Source organism: Peromyscus leucopus, chromosome 1, assembly GCF_004664715.2.
Source record: "Peromyscus leucopus breed LL Stock chromosome 1, UCI_PerLeu_2.1, whole genome shotgun sequence".
Lineage (NCBI taxonomy): Eukaryota > Metazoa > Chordata > Mammalia > Rodentia > Cricetidae > Peromyscus > Peromyscus leucopus.
The window spans coordinates 48,908,127-48,922,373 of NC_051063.1; positions in this window are offsets into that span (position 1 = coordinate 48,908,127).

Here is a 14,247-nt window from a genome sequence, read left to right on the forward strand (position 1 = left end):
GTGGTACACATACACACATTCAACCAAAACACGCATACAATGAAATAAAGTGAATTTAAACCAGAAAAGTTTTGGCCTGATCTGTTACAGAGCTTGTGTTGCAAGAGAAAAGAATGGCGACAGGAAAAGGGAGGAGGACGTGGCATTGAAGGGCTCTCCCCGGCACTAGGACAGGCTGAGGAGAGGGCAGGCTGTTCTGGAGAGCAGGGAAAGGGGAGGCAGGTGGGGCTGGCAGGGCTTTGCTTACATTTCCTAGCAAAGCCAGCTAAGGAAAGGCTAGTACTCCCTGGTACGCATAGCTCCTTTATGAGTTCATTTTTATTTCCCTCTGTAATTTCTAGCCTGTTCTGTTACAGAAAAACTTCATCCAAATCAAGTCCATCTGAGTTTATTTCTGTCTCCAGCCATGATAGGAAGGAAGGACCGTAAAGAAAGCTGGTTATTACAAATCTGGATTACATCAACTTTTCTCTTCCTGGTTGAGAAGGACGTTGGAGTGTTCCCTTCGTGTTTAAGCAGCTCACTGTGCTGAGCCCGCTCTCCTACTGCCGGGAGCCAGTTTCTGTAGGCTAGATGTACACAGACTACCCTGAGCCCAGAGCATCCTTCAGGTCCCGTACTTCAGTGTAACTGGATCACAGCCTCTCACATGCTCCTGCCTACTCCTTCCGTGGCTCCTGAGCAGTTCACATAACTGACTCTCCGTCAGTCAGTTCAACCAATCTCTCTTTTTATATATATTTTTTATTTTACAATACCATTCAGTTCTACATATCAGCCATGGGTTCCCCTATTCTCCCCCCTCCCACCCCCTCCCCTTACCCCCAGCCTACCCTCCATTCCCACCTCCTCCAGGACAAGTCCTCCCCGAGGACTGCGATCAACCTGGTAGACTCAGTCCAGGGAGGTCCAGTCCCTTCCTCCCAGACTGAGCCAAATGTCCCTGCATAAGCTCCAGGTTTCAAACAGCCAACTCATGCAATGAGCACAGGAACAAGACAAGGCTGTCCACTCTCCCCATATTTATTCAAGATAGTACTAGAAATTCTAGCTAGAGCAATAAGACAACAAAAGGAGATCAAAGGGATACAAATTGGCAAGGAAGAAGTCAAACTTTCATTATTTGCAGATGATATGATAGTATACATAAGTGACCCCAAAAACTCTACCAGGGAACTCCTACAGCTGATAAACTCCTTCAGTAAAATGGCAGGATACAAGATCAACTCAAAAAATCAGTAGCCCAACCAATCTCTTATTAGTTGGCTTGGTCTGAGGCAGTTTCCAAAGCCTCTACGGATCATCATCCAGCCAGTGGGGATAATGCTGCCTCCTGCCCACTGGATGTGGGAAGAGCATCATTAGATATTGTCTGTAGAACAGAGGGCCTGGCAATTAAATGTGCATGTGCGCAGCTCTGCTGAGGCGGCATGGCTGTCCTCTGTAAGATTCCCTAAGACCTTGTAGATAACATGCAGAGCCCACACCATGCCCCATAGTTCACAGTGATGAGGAGTGGGAATTCTCTTCTGCCCAAGGCAGCGTGTGCCTCTCCCTGACTTGAGCGATGACAGTCTTCCCATTGGTAGATAGGTGTTGCTCTCCTGGGTGTCTTCTGTGCTTTCTTGTAGTCTCGGGTCCTTTGTCTTCTCTTCCTTGTTCCCTTGAAGTCCCAACAGTACACAGCAAAGAGGACTTGTTCTCATGGAGAACTTACTTCTGGAGAGGTAAAGAGGCCTCTAATCTCAGCTGTCAGTAGTGAAAGGCCCACAGATTCCTCTCGTGCATTTGTTCATGTGATTGTACTCATCCCAGGACTTATCTTGGCAAAAGGAGCTGTTTTCAGCCACCTTGATCATGCATATCTTTGCTTTGCACAAGATTGTCTGCTTCTCTGATAATCGTGGTTAGACTTACCTGCTCGTTGCTGTCTCTTCTCTGGGTTCCTGGGAACTAGTAAAATTCTTGCTGGGTTTGACTTACCAATGTAATTTTATATGTATACGGGTGTTTTGCCTGCCTGTATGTCTGTGCGCGACTTTTGTGAGCCTGGTGACCACAGAGGACTGAAGAGGGTGTCAGATTCCCTGGAATTGGAGTGACAGACAGTTGTGAGCCACTGTGTGTGTGCTGAGAATTGAACCTGGGTCCTCTGGAAGAGCAGCCAGTGATCTTACCCGATGAGCCATCTCACTAGCCTCTGGATTTCATCTTTTTCAAATGAATGAACCACCTTACAGATCTTATCTTAGGGTGCACAGAGATCAGCTTGACATACTGCAGCCATGTTAAGTCATAATTGCCATGTTTACCAAGTAAACCTACCTGTTTTTTCCTGCAAACCATAAGTAGATAAAAATTTTAGGATCACATGACTGAAGAGGGGGCTACATTTGGAAACACATGAATCTGATTCTTTGATTTTTTTTTTCAAATAAATCAGGTGCATGCCAGCTAGGATGAAAGCAAGTCCTACCAGAAGGACTTATTTTTCTGACCCAAATTGCTGAGCTCCAACCTGCCTTGCTGTTTGCAACCCATGACCACAGCATCCCTTCAGCTCTGGCCCCCTTATTTTTTGAATCAGGCTCTTGCCATGCTCTTCTAGCTGGCTTGGATTTCACTGCATAGACCAAGCTGGTCTGGAACTTGCAGTGATCCTCCTGCCTCTGCATCCTGAGTGCTAGGATTACAGATACATGCCACCATGGCCAACTAACTCCTTCATTTTTTTTTTTTGTCACTGAGCATATTCCATTGCATAGGTATTTGTAATGTATTTATCTATTTACCTGTTGGTGGACATTTGCATTATTTCCAGGGCTTGGTTAGTATAAATACAGTCACTATGGAAACATAACTGTACAAGTCTTCCCTCAGACTTCAGTTTCTCTTCAGTGAAATGGTTCAGTCATGTGGTAGATTTTGATTTCTAAATCAGCTATGGTCTAAATGAGATGAGGTGGGTTGTGGTTTTGCTTGACATTTGTATCAAGCAGGGTAAGTCTAGACTCAGGACAAATTAAGGAATTTTTTTTTGTCTTATTCTATATGCTGGAATAGTTTGTATTTTGGGGGGAGGGTCTTGTTGGTTGGTTGGTGTTTTTGTTTTTAAGTTTTTTTTGTTTGTTTGGAAGGGGTTGAGACAGGGTCTCACTACGTAGCTCTGGCTGGCCTAGAACTCACTATGTAGAACAGGCTGACCTTGAAATCACAGAGCTCTGCCTCTGTTCCATCCTGACTCCTGAGTGCTGGGATTAAAGGCATGCACTACCATACTTGACTTCATCAGGAATCTTTTGAAACCTCAAGTGTTCCCTTCCCTGTCCCTGCCACAACTCTCCTCCAAGGCCACACCTCCTAATCCTTGCCAAACAGTTCCACAAACTGGAGACAAGTATTCTAACATATAAGTCTATGGATGTCATTCTCATCCAGTCCACCAACAGAGCTGCAGGTGGTTTGAGCCACCTGATGTGGGTGCTGGGAAATGAACCTAGTCTTCTGTAAGAACAGTACTCACTCCCAACCTCTGAACCATCTTTCCAGACCTGCTACCTTTTTATTTTAAACAAGATTTTTTTTATGTAGCTTAGGTTGGTCTCAAACTCTCTGAAATCATACACAAACACACACAGTAAATAATTATGAAGGATACCTCTTTGTTTTGCTTTTTTGAGACAGGGTCTCTGTTATGTAGCACTGGCTGTCCTGGAATTCCCTACATAGATCAGGCTGGCCTCATACTCACAGGGATCTGCCTGCCTCTGCCTCCCGAGTGCTGGCATTAAAGGCATACACCACAATGCCTAGCTTCTGCTTCCCCTTCTTAAGCACTGATATTAAAGGCATACACCACCACACCTGTACTAGAGACTGGACTCAGGGCTTTGTGTATACTAGGCAAGCGCTTTACTATCCTGAATCAGAATGTGACTCCTTCCACCCCCCAAAGACATACAGGATATTAAGGCAGGCATGCAGGCATGCTTGTAAGCTTGGAAGCTCAGGAGGTTGAGGCAGAGAATCAAGAGATTGAGAATTTAAGAATTAGAGACCAGCCTGGGCTATAGATAGTAAGAACTTGTCTCAGAATAAAAATCCTGAGGTATTTACCTCTATATTCGCACAAAAGATATACTATGAATCCTTGGGGAAATTAATGGGTGTTGTCCTGTTGTTGAGTCTGACAAAAAATAAACCTTATTTACATTAATATATGCTTACCTGTTTTGATAGTTTATTTATTTTTATTTTATGTGTAGTTCTCTTTTGCCTACATGCATGTCTGTATACCATGTGTAGATGTAACCAACTGTCTTATTAGATAAGAAACACAGAACCAATGCAAAGAAGAAAGCCAAGAGTTTAGAGCTAAGAGCCTTACCCGTCTGCTGCAGCTAGCCTCTTCAGCCAAGAAACCTCTCCAAAAGAGACCTACTTCCTGTCTGTTTGTCTTTATATAGACTTTCTGTTCTGCCTTTTCATTGGTTGTAAACCCATCCACATGACTGCCTCGTCACTTCCTGTCTGTACAGACCTCCAGGTCTTCTATGGTTGGTATTGAGATTAAAGGCGTGTGTCTCCAATGCTGGCTGTATCCCTGAACACACAGAGACTTACCTAGCTCTGCCTACCAAGTGCTGGGATTAAAGGCGTGCACCACCACCACCTAGCTTTTGCTATGGCTCTAATATCTCTGACCCCTGGGCAACTTTATTTATTAACATACAAATAAAATCACATTTCAGTACAAATAAAATATCACCATAACCATGTTTGTTCCTGGTGCTTGCAAGGCCAGAAGAGGGCATCAGATGCCCTTGAACTGGCGATGCAGGTGCTTGTGAGCTGCCATGTGAGTATTAGGGATTGAACCTGTGTCCTTTGCAAGAGCAACCATAGGCTCCTAATCACTGAGCCGTCTCTCCAGCCCTTCTTTATTTATTTCTTCCTCATTTTTTCTGGGGTGGAGGCGGGTGGTGGCGATTTCAAGATAGGGTTTCTCTGTGTAGCTCTGGCTGTCCTGAAACTCACTCTGTAGACCAGGCTGACTTTGAACTCACAGAGATCCACCTGCCTCTGCCTCCCGAGTCTGGGAATAAAGGCGTGTGACACCACCACTTGGCCCTCATTTATTTTTTAAAAATAATTATTTTTATTTGTTTTTTGAGAATTTCATGCAATGTATTTTGATTTAATTCCCAGCTCCTCGCAGATCTACCCCAACTTCCTGTCTTCTTTGATTCTTCATTTAAAAACTCCAATTTGTACTCCATACATTTCTGGGTGTAGGGCTATCCATTGGCTCATAGTCAACCCACAATGAGTCATACTCCTAAAAAACGAACTCTCTGGGCTAGAGCCATGGCTCAGCAGTTTAGAGCTCTTGTTGCTCTTGCAGAGGACCTGGGTTCAAGTCCCAGCACCCACGTGGTGGCTTACAACTATTTGCAACTCCAAGTCCAGGGGATCTGATGCCCTCTTCAGACCTCTGTGGGCACCAGGCACACATGTGGGACACACACACACACACACACACACACACACACACACACACATAAAATAAAATAAATAAATCTAAACTAAAACAAAAAAGCGTTACTCCCCCTTACTGTGAGTCCACCAACTGTGCAGTTTCTCAGTTAGGGGTAGGTTCATGAACCCACTCCATGCTACAATGTTGATTGAGATTCTTCTCACATAATTGTCCACTGTGGGTTGTCTCTAGAAGTGGGAGATGGTCCACTATGAAATGATTCCTGGAGGTAGGTTTCATCCACTTTGTTGAGATACTGTCCTCTGCATTGAGCTGGCCACTCCCTGAAGGAGGTAGCGGTAAGTTTCTGACCTTTAAATGTCTTGGTTTACAAGCAACACTCAACCTTCCCACTCATTTCCTTGGAAGTTACACATCCTAGCCTATGCAAAGGGGTTGAGAACCATAAGAACCCAGTCCCAGGATGGGTGACCTCTGCCCAACAACCCTGTGGTTCCCTGGAAGAGAGTGTACGTGAGGGGTTGACTCCTGCCAGGTTTTGGGGGGATGGTTAACTGCCTCTTTCATGAGAGCCATGAGGTTTATTAGTGAAGCTTTCATTGCTCTCCACGGTGAGATTTCTGTGTGCCAGTGTTTGATGAATGACGGTTCTCGTGGCTGCCAAGAGCTGCCGAGGAAGAATGTGACTGCAGACATTCATCTCTCTGCTGTTTGTCCAACAGCTCACTGTCTCCCAGCTGGAAAGCTCGTTACTCACGAGTACTTCTTTCCCAGGTACAAGAACGCAGAGATGTATTAATAATGGAAAAAAAAAAAAAAAAAAAAAAAAAAAAAAAAAAAAAAAAAAAAAAAAAAAAAAAAAAAAAACAAAGAGATGTATTTATGGAGCACTGTCCAAGGACAACAGCGGCAGGCTGCTGCTCCACAGACACACCAGTCAAACAGTAAGTTTCAATACAGGAGACAAAAATGAAAATATCAAAGGGAAAGACACATGCCTAATATTCCTTTTATTTTTCCATTCATTAAAAAAAGAGTGGATGGCCAGGCAGTGGTGGCGCACGCCTTTAATCCTAGCACTGGGAGGCAGAGGCAGGTGGATCTCTGTGAGTTTGAGGCCAGCCTGGTCTTTAGAGGGAATCAGGGCTGTTACACAGAAAAATCTTGTCTCAAAAAACAAACAAACAAACAAACAAACAAACAACCCAACAACAACAACAGAAGAGTGGACACACAATTCGTATAACATAGAATTTCACAGAACAATTTTCACTTCAAGATGTACAATTCATGAGTTTTTGCATATTCATAGAGCTATGCAGCGATTGCTGCTGCCTAGTTCCAGAACAATTTCACCCCCAAAAGAAACGGTATCCTGTCAAGAACTCCAATCCATCTTCCCTCCAGTCCCTAGTCACCACCATCGACTTTGTCTCTATGGCTTCAGGTCTTCTGGGTGTTTTCAGGGAAATGTGAGCTTGCATTATTTCCTGTAAGACTGTTTCCCCCCACTTAGTGTGTAATTTATTCTCTTATTGTTGTGACCAAATCCCTGACAAGAAACAACTTAAAGGGCCAAGGGTTTACTTCATTGTACACACTGCGGGTGTGGTTCATCACAGGGGAGGAGGCGTGGCAGCTGGTGACGCCATGATGGCAGGAGAGTGAGGTGGCATCCACATCCTGTAGGAAGCAGAGAGATGAATGTTGGCGCTCAGCTCACTGACTGCCTCTTACTCAGTCTGGGACGCCAGCCCACGTGATGGCATCATTCACTGTCAAGATAATTCTCTTCTCATTACACCTTTCTGGAAACTTCTTCATAGACACACCCAGACAATGCTTTTCATAGTGATTCTCAATTCCTTCAAGTTTACATCAAGATCAACCACACCACTATGTTTAAGAGTTTTGTTCTGAGGTTTGTTTATGATGTAGGTATTATTGGTAGTTCACTTATTTTTATAATAAATACTATTCCTGTGAATGGACAGGGTATATTTTGTTTACCCATTATGTATCCATTTAAACCATTTTTTAAGTTAGGGCTCAGAATGTAAGTCATTGGGTAGAGTGCTTGCCTCGCATGTTCAAGGTACTGGACTAGATCCCGGGTACCACACAAAGTAGACATGGTGGCACATACTTGTAGTCTTAGCACATTGCACCTGGGAAGTGAGGCAGGAGGATCATCCTCAGCTACAGAGCAAGTTGAAGGCCAGCCTTGGCTAAAGACTCTACCTTAAAAATATTAAAAGGTTGTGCCAGAACAGGCGACATAAAGTTTACCTTCTCAGCCGATGCTTGGGCCTAGTTCTATAAGAAGTCTGTCCACAACGTCATGCAGTCATCCCCACTGTCCGTCTGTGGCACTCTTCCCAGCTCGCAGGCTGGACATTCTCACTAACAGCTCATTTCCCCTCACTCCATTCTACTTCCTGTTCCTGTGAATTCGGCCATTCCAGGAACCTCACATGAATGGAATCAGAACAGTTTTTCTGACAGCTGCCCAGGTTCACCCATGTTGTATCTTTATATCTTCTGTCAACCCCCTGCTCCAACTCCCTCCCCAACCTCCTTGACACAGGGTTTCATTTAAACCTGAACACTATCCCAGTCTGTGATTTCTGGTTTTGTGTATCCGTTCATCTATTGATAGGCACCTGGGTTCTTCCACTTAATGCTAGTGTGAAAAATGATGCCATGGACAGGGGCATACAAATACCTTTTTAGACCCTATGTTCTATTCTTTTTAGGTATAGTATATAACCACAATTGGAATTGTTAGATTACATGACAGTTCTATTTTGAAATCTTTCAGAAATTACTATGCCATTTTCCACACTGGCTGTCCCAATTACATCCATAGTGACAATGCACAAGGGTACCAATTTCTCTACTGCCTTACGGACACTTATTATTTTCACCAGTTCTCAGATTGCAGGTGTGGACCACCAAGTTCAGGTAGACATTCACTTTTAAAGCGGCCACTGACAACCTAGCATGTCAAGTCTCTATACTTGGTACAAGCTAGAGATGGCCCGATATTAAATGTCTGGGCTCTCAGAAGTCCAGGGTACCATGGGGGAAATGCTGGTTGATGGGTGTCTACTAGAGGTAGAACAGAGTTCCAAGCAAGCATAGAAAAGGAGGTGAGGGATTACATGAGAGAAGATGTCACCAAGGGCCGAGCTATTGACCAGGGACGTGAAAGGCAAACGGGAGGTGGCCAGCAGCACACCCTCCAGGAAGACCTCTGCTGTTTTCAGCGGCCAATCTTACTTCATCAGCACCAAGTTAGCAGCCAGTGCTCACGAGGGCCGGTGCTCCATCCAGCCTCAGACGCGGGTGAAGCTAACATCCAGCTGCAGTGTCAAGAAAACCCACAGACTGCCCACTCAAACCCCTCCAAACACCAGAGCCCTAGGAGAGTGAGACAGTGCATGTTGATTGCTAGTTAAGGAATTAACGTTTCTTTTTGAAGGGGTGTGGCCTTATGTATCACAGGCTGGCCTCACAGTCACTCTGCAGCTGACCTTGAACTTCTGATCCTTCTGCCACTACCTCCACCTCAGCCTCTCTGTCACTGGGATCACAGGTGTGCAGCACCTCCCCCAGTTTCCATGGTGCTGGGGATTGACCCCAGAGCTTGGTGCATGTCAGGCAAGCACTCTGCCAGTCCTCAGTTATTAAGTTTTGAAATAATTTGAACAATTTTATTGAGAAGCAGGAAAAAGATAAGGCATATTCCAAAGGTGACGAGAGAAACATGGAGGCTGGTGTGGGAGATCTGGCCAGGAACTTGAAGTGCAGAGATGCTTCTGACTGCCACGTTCTCAGAAAGAGTGGGGCAAGGGAGCCCCCTGGTGGCAGAAGCCACGCTTAGCCATCCCCCTTTCCAGCTTGTACTCAGCCGGCAGTCCTCCAAAGGTCATAGTGAGTTTTATGACTGACTCAGTTACGTGGGCCATAAACACATTTTCGTAGCAACGTGGGCCATAAACATATTTTCGTAGCAATCTGAAGACTATCCTCTGAAAACGTGAAGTTGAGGTATTAGGTGTCCTCTTTGATCATTTTCTGTTCCCTCTTAGCCCCTTGTTTGTATCTGGAAGGATTGAGTCGAAGGGTTCATGATGCTCCAGAGGGGGCAGATAAGTAGAATTAAATTATTAAAATGTTGGGCCTGGGGGTGTATATAAATGGTATAGCACTTGCCTAGCACGTGCCAGGCCCAGGGTTCCATTACCAGTACTGAAATGAAATAAAATCAGCCCCCACCCCACCCCAAGCAGGTCAATGTCTTAGGATCAGAGCAAGACTTTGCTCATCGCTCTTGGCCATGCCTGTTGTCCCAGCCAGTCTATAGTGCCTTTTTGTACCCTCTAATAGCTGTGCCAAATAATGTCTAGGAGTTTGGGAATCGTAGCTAGAGCTGATCTAGCTAGATCTGATCGCAGCTAGAGAAAATAGATAAATAAATAAACAAACAAATAAATAATCAACATTGCAACCAGCCACAGCCAGCCTCAGATCAGACCCAGGAGGAAAAGTTGCAAAGAAAATGAGATCTATCTTTGGAGTGAGTTACTGATGGTAGAATTCCAGGTAGTTAAGCAACTTTTCTCTAAGAAAGGATAGGCTTTTTTTTTTTTTCTCTTTGAAACAAGATTTTGCTATTTAGCCCAGGCTGACCCAGAGCTGGTGTTTAGGATTACAGGTCTGCTTTCCCATGCCTGGCTGGGCACAGAGGCAGGTAAATCTACCCCGTCTCTATGCTCAATACTTTAATACTGGAGGAGTCATTGCTTTGTATTATGGCTGAGTCAGGTTAGTGTCTCCTGTGAAACTAAAAGCCATGGAGAGTAGAATGTGAGACTTGCTTATTCTCGACAGTTTCAAATCCACTCATGTAAGGGAAGAGGTATTCTGCTGGGTCTTAGATTAGAAGAAATGTGAACATCCAGGACTGGGTAGACCAGGGGGAGACAATGACGGGCTCGAATCACTTGGGGAACATTTGTGCTAGAAGCTAGACGAACAGAAGTTTCTCCATCCAGTTTCCTCAGTGGCCTCTGTCTAGGCAGAAGATCCATCAAGCAAACAGGCAGTGACTTTGCCTGTGCCTAGTGCTAGGATGGACATGCCCATGGGACCTGACCCGCTGATGGGGTGTGTGAAGGAAGACTTCCTGAAGGGGTGAAGTGAGATGCGAGCCAAGTTGTGGAAAGAGTAGGAGCTGGCCCAATAGGAGCTGTATGGACGAGGACATAGAGCAGTGGGAGGTGTGATACACCGGGGGACGTTCCTGAAGAGCCGAATGTGCTGGGGCCTCAGGGAGGTTACTCATGCCACTGAAAAGTTCTCAAGTCTGAGCAGAAGAACGGTCAAAGGTGCGTGTGCAGGAGGGAAGAGGTGGGGGCGGGAGTGGCCGTGGCCTCTCTGGGATCAGAGATGGGCTGGGTTGGGAGAGGGAGAATTGGGGCCTCCAGAGGTGGCGTGTGAGAGACTAAGGAGGCCCCGGGAACAGAGCCATCTGTTAGAGTCCAGCAGATAGCTGACACTGTGTGTGGAATTTGGATCTGCTGGCATTCTAGACTTCTGGACTTCCAAAGATAATAGTGATCCTCCTCCTCCTCCTCTTCTTCCTCTTCCTCTTCTAGACAAGGTCTCATGTATCCCAGTCTGGCATTGCACTTGTTGTATAACTGAGGATGACCCCCATCTCCTGATTCTCTTGCCTCCATCCCCCAAGTGCTGAGATTATAGGCATGTACCACCATACCTGGAGGGGGAGGGCAGATAGTACTCTACCCAGGGACAGGATAGTACTCTATCACCTGAGCTACATCCTCTAATCCTGGATTTCCAAGGATTCTTTATTTTATTATTATTACTATTATTATTATTATTATTATTATTTTTGGTTTTTCAAGACAGAGTTTCTCTGTGTAGCTTTGGAGCCTTTCCTGGAACTCACTTTGGAGACCAGTCTGGCTTCGAACTCACAGAGATCTGCCTGACTCTGCCCCCCACCCCGAGTGCTGGGATTAAAGGCACCACCCGGCTCCAAGGATTCTTGTCTGATTCTGGGCTGGGGGTGGTGTAGATAGAACTTAAGGTAAAAGTGAACACGGTAATGACTGTAATGTGTGTGTGTAGGCTAGAAGAGGGCACCAGATCTTTGTTGACCCGTAGATGGAGGCATGTTTGAGACCTTCAGCTTACTATGTGGGTACTGAAGTCTGAACACTGGTCCTCATAACTTCTTAGTAAGTGCTCTTCACTGCTAAGCTACCTCTCTAGACCCTGCTAACATTTAAAATGATTTATTTATTTTTATTTTATGTGTTTGAGTGTTTTGTCTGTCTGTATGTATGTGGGCCACATGTGTGCAATGCCTGTGGAAGTCAGAAGAGGGCGTGAGATCCCCTGGAACTGGAATTATAGAAGGTTGTGAGCCGCTATATAAATGCTGGGAACCAACCCCAGGTCCTTGGCAAGAGCAGCAAGTGCATTAACTGATGAGCCACCTCTTAGTGCCTGTCCCCAACTAACATTTCAAAACCATTATTATGAATGTGCGCATAGTGTTTGTGTGTGTATGTGGTTTTGTTTGTGTGTATGTGTGTGCAGGTGTGTATTATGTGTCATAGCTCATGGGTGGAGGTCAGAGGACAATCTTGGGAAGTTGGCTCTCTTCCTCCACCATGGGACTGGGGCACTGAACTCTGTCCTTGGGTTTGTACAGCAAGTGTCTCACTCACCAAGGCATCTTGCCAGTCCACACTTTAAACATGCTGGGAATTTTTATATTTTAGCCTGTTTTATTTCCACCCCGTGAAATTGCTCCTAATTATCCCTGCTTTATAGTTGAAAAAAGCAACTAAGCAACTCCTGCAATGTGGAATCCTCCCACCTTACTCAGGTTGGGCCTGCAAAGCAGAACTTCACAAAATTCCTCCATTCTTAAGCACTTCATTTTGAGGGAACTGTAAACTTACATAGTTGTAAGAGTGTACTTTGTCATTGAGACCGCCAGCCTGCAAATACTAGGCTTGTCCCCAACTAGAGCTTATAATTTAAATCAACCCATTTATATTAACTTACATTCTGCCACGTGGTGTTACCTCATCTCCGTACTGCCCACCCTACTTCCTCCACGGCTGGCTGGTGACTCTCCACACACTCTTATTCTTCTTCTTCCTCCTTCTCCTCCTCCTCCTCCTCCTCAGTCTCCCCAGAAATCCCGCCTATCCTCTCCCATCTAGCTATTGGCTGGTCCACTTTTTATTACACCAATCACAGCAACACCTCATCATACGCTGTACACATATTCTGAAACAGAAGAGATCCTGTGAGCATCTTGCAATCCCTTCTCTGTTTCTCACCATACCTACTACACGCCAGTGCTCTAGCTCCTGGAGACATTGACATTGGAGGAGGTCAAGACAGGGTCGTATCCTGGACGCTGGTGTTATCCTGGGCACTGTGATGGACAAAGAAAGAGCAGTGAAGTGTCCACTGTTGCCAAGCGCTCCTGCAAGGAAGACTGGAAGTGTCCCTTGGGTTTAACAGCCAGAACACCACAGGTGACCCAGGAAGACAGGGTGACAGTTGGTGAGCGGTGTACAGTAGAGTGCAGCAAGTCAGATGAGCAAAGAAAAAGGGGTAAAGAAGATTTCCTGTGGATCTTGAATCTAGGATTAGGGGTGTTAGGGAGGGATTTCGGAGCCTGTGGAACAGTGACAGGCCTTAAGGAAGTGAGAAGAGTTGGGATTCCCAGTACAGCTGAGTCCTGGCTAGAGGAGCAAGCATGTGTAGTGGGTAGCCATTCCAGCTTTGATCTGGAATTTCCAACCCCTTTGAGGCTTCGGTAACTGTCACGCCTACAAGGTGGCGCCAAGATAGGACCCTGAAGACCCGAGATCCAGGTGCACCGGCTCTCTTGGTTCCTGGACCCTGGACACTGGAGGTAGACCGAGCAGAGTTCTCCAGAGAACACCTTTCCCAGACCCTGTTACCTATCTCTTCACTTGTGAGCTACCCCACAAAATAAACCTCCCTTTTAGCTACACGGAGTGGCCTTAATGATTTCACCAATAGGCATGCCTGTCTTTCTGAAAAAGATGCTGGGGGAGTTGGCAATAAAACTTGAGGCTGTTCAGAGAGGGTGGTTATCGCTAGCAGGCTGCCAGGGAGGCTGCGGACATCTGACTCCTGCTAAGATGACTTGTTGGGACTTGGATGGAAAGAAGAAGCAGGGCAGGCGGGTGTGGCGGCAATTCGAGGAGTTGGCGCGAGTCCAGAGCCTTTGTAGGTAACAGGAGAGGGTTCAGCTGGCTGAGATTGATGAGCTTGAAAGGGAGCCGCAGGGGCAATGAGGCCAGTAGATGCAGACTCCTGTGGGTGGTGTTATGGCTGGGGTTACTGGGATCCAGTGATATATCTGGCTCAGATCCCAGTTCCAAGAGGTTTATGTGCTGTGACATTAAAGAAGTTACTTACCATGACTCAAATTCCTCATCTGTGAAATGATAACCCAAAAGGGTTATTGAAGGAGGATCAGATAAGAATGTGCACAAAAAGCTTAGTGTACTGCCTGGCTGCTGGTTAATGCAAACTCATGGGATGTGTGTTTTAAGGGACACCAACTGGGTCACAAGATGCAAAGAGGACTGAGGTAGGAAAGGCCTACACAGGACCTTGAAGACAGCAGCTACCCACTGCCATTCTGTCTCTACTAG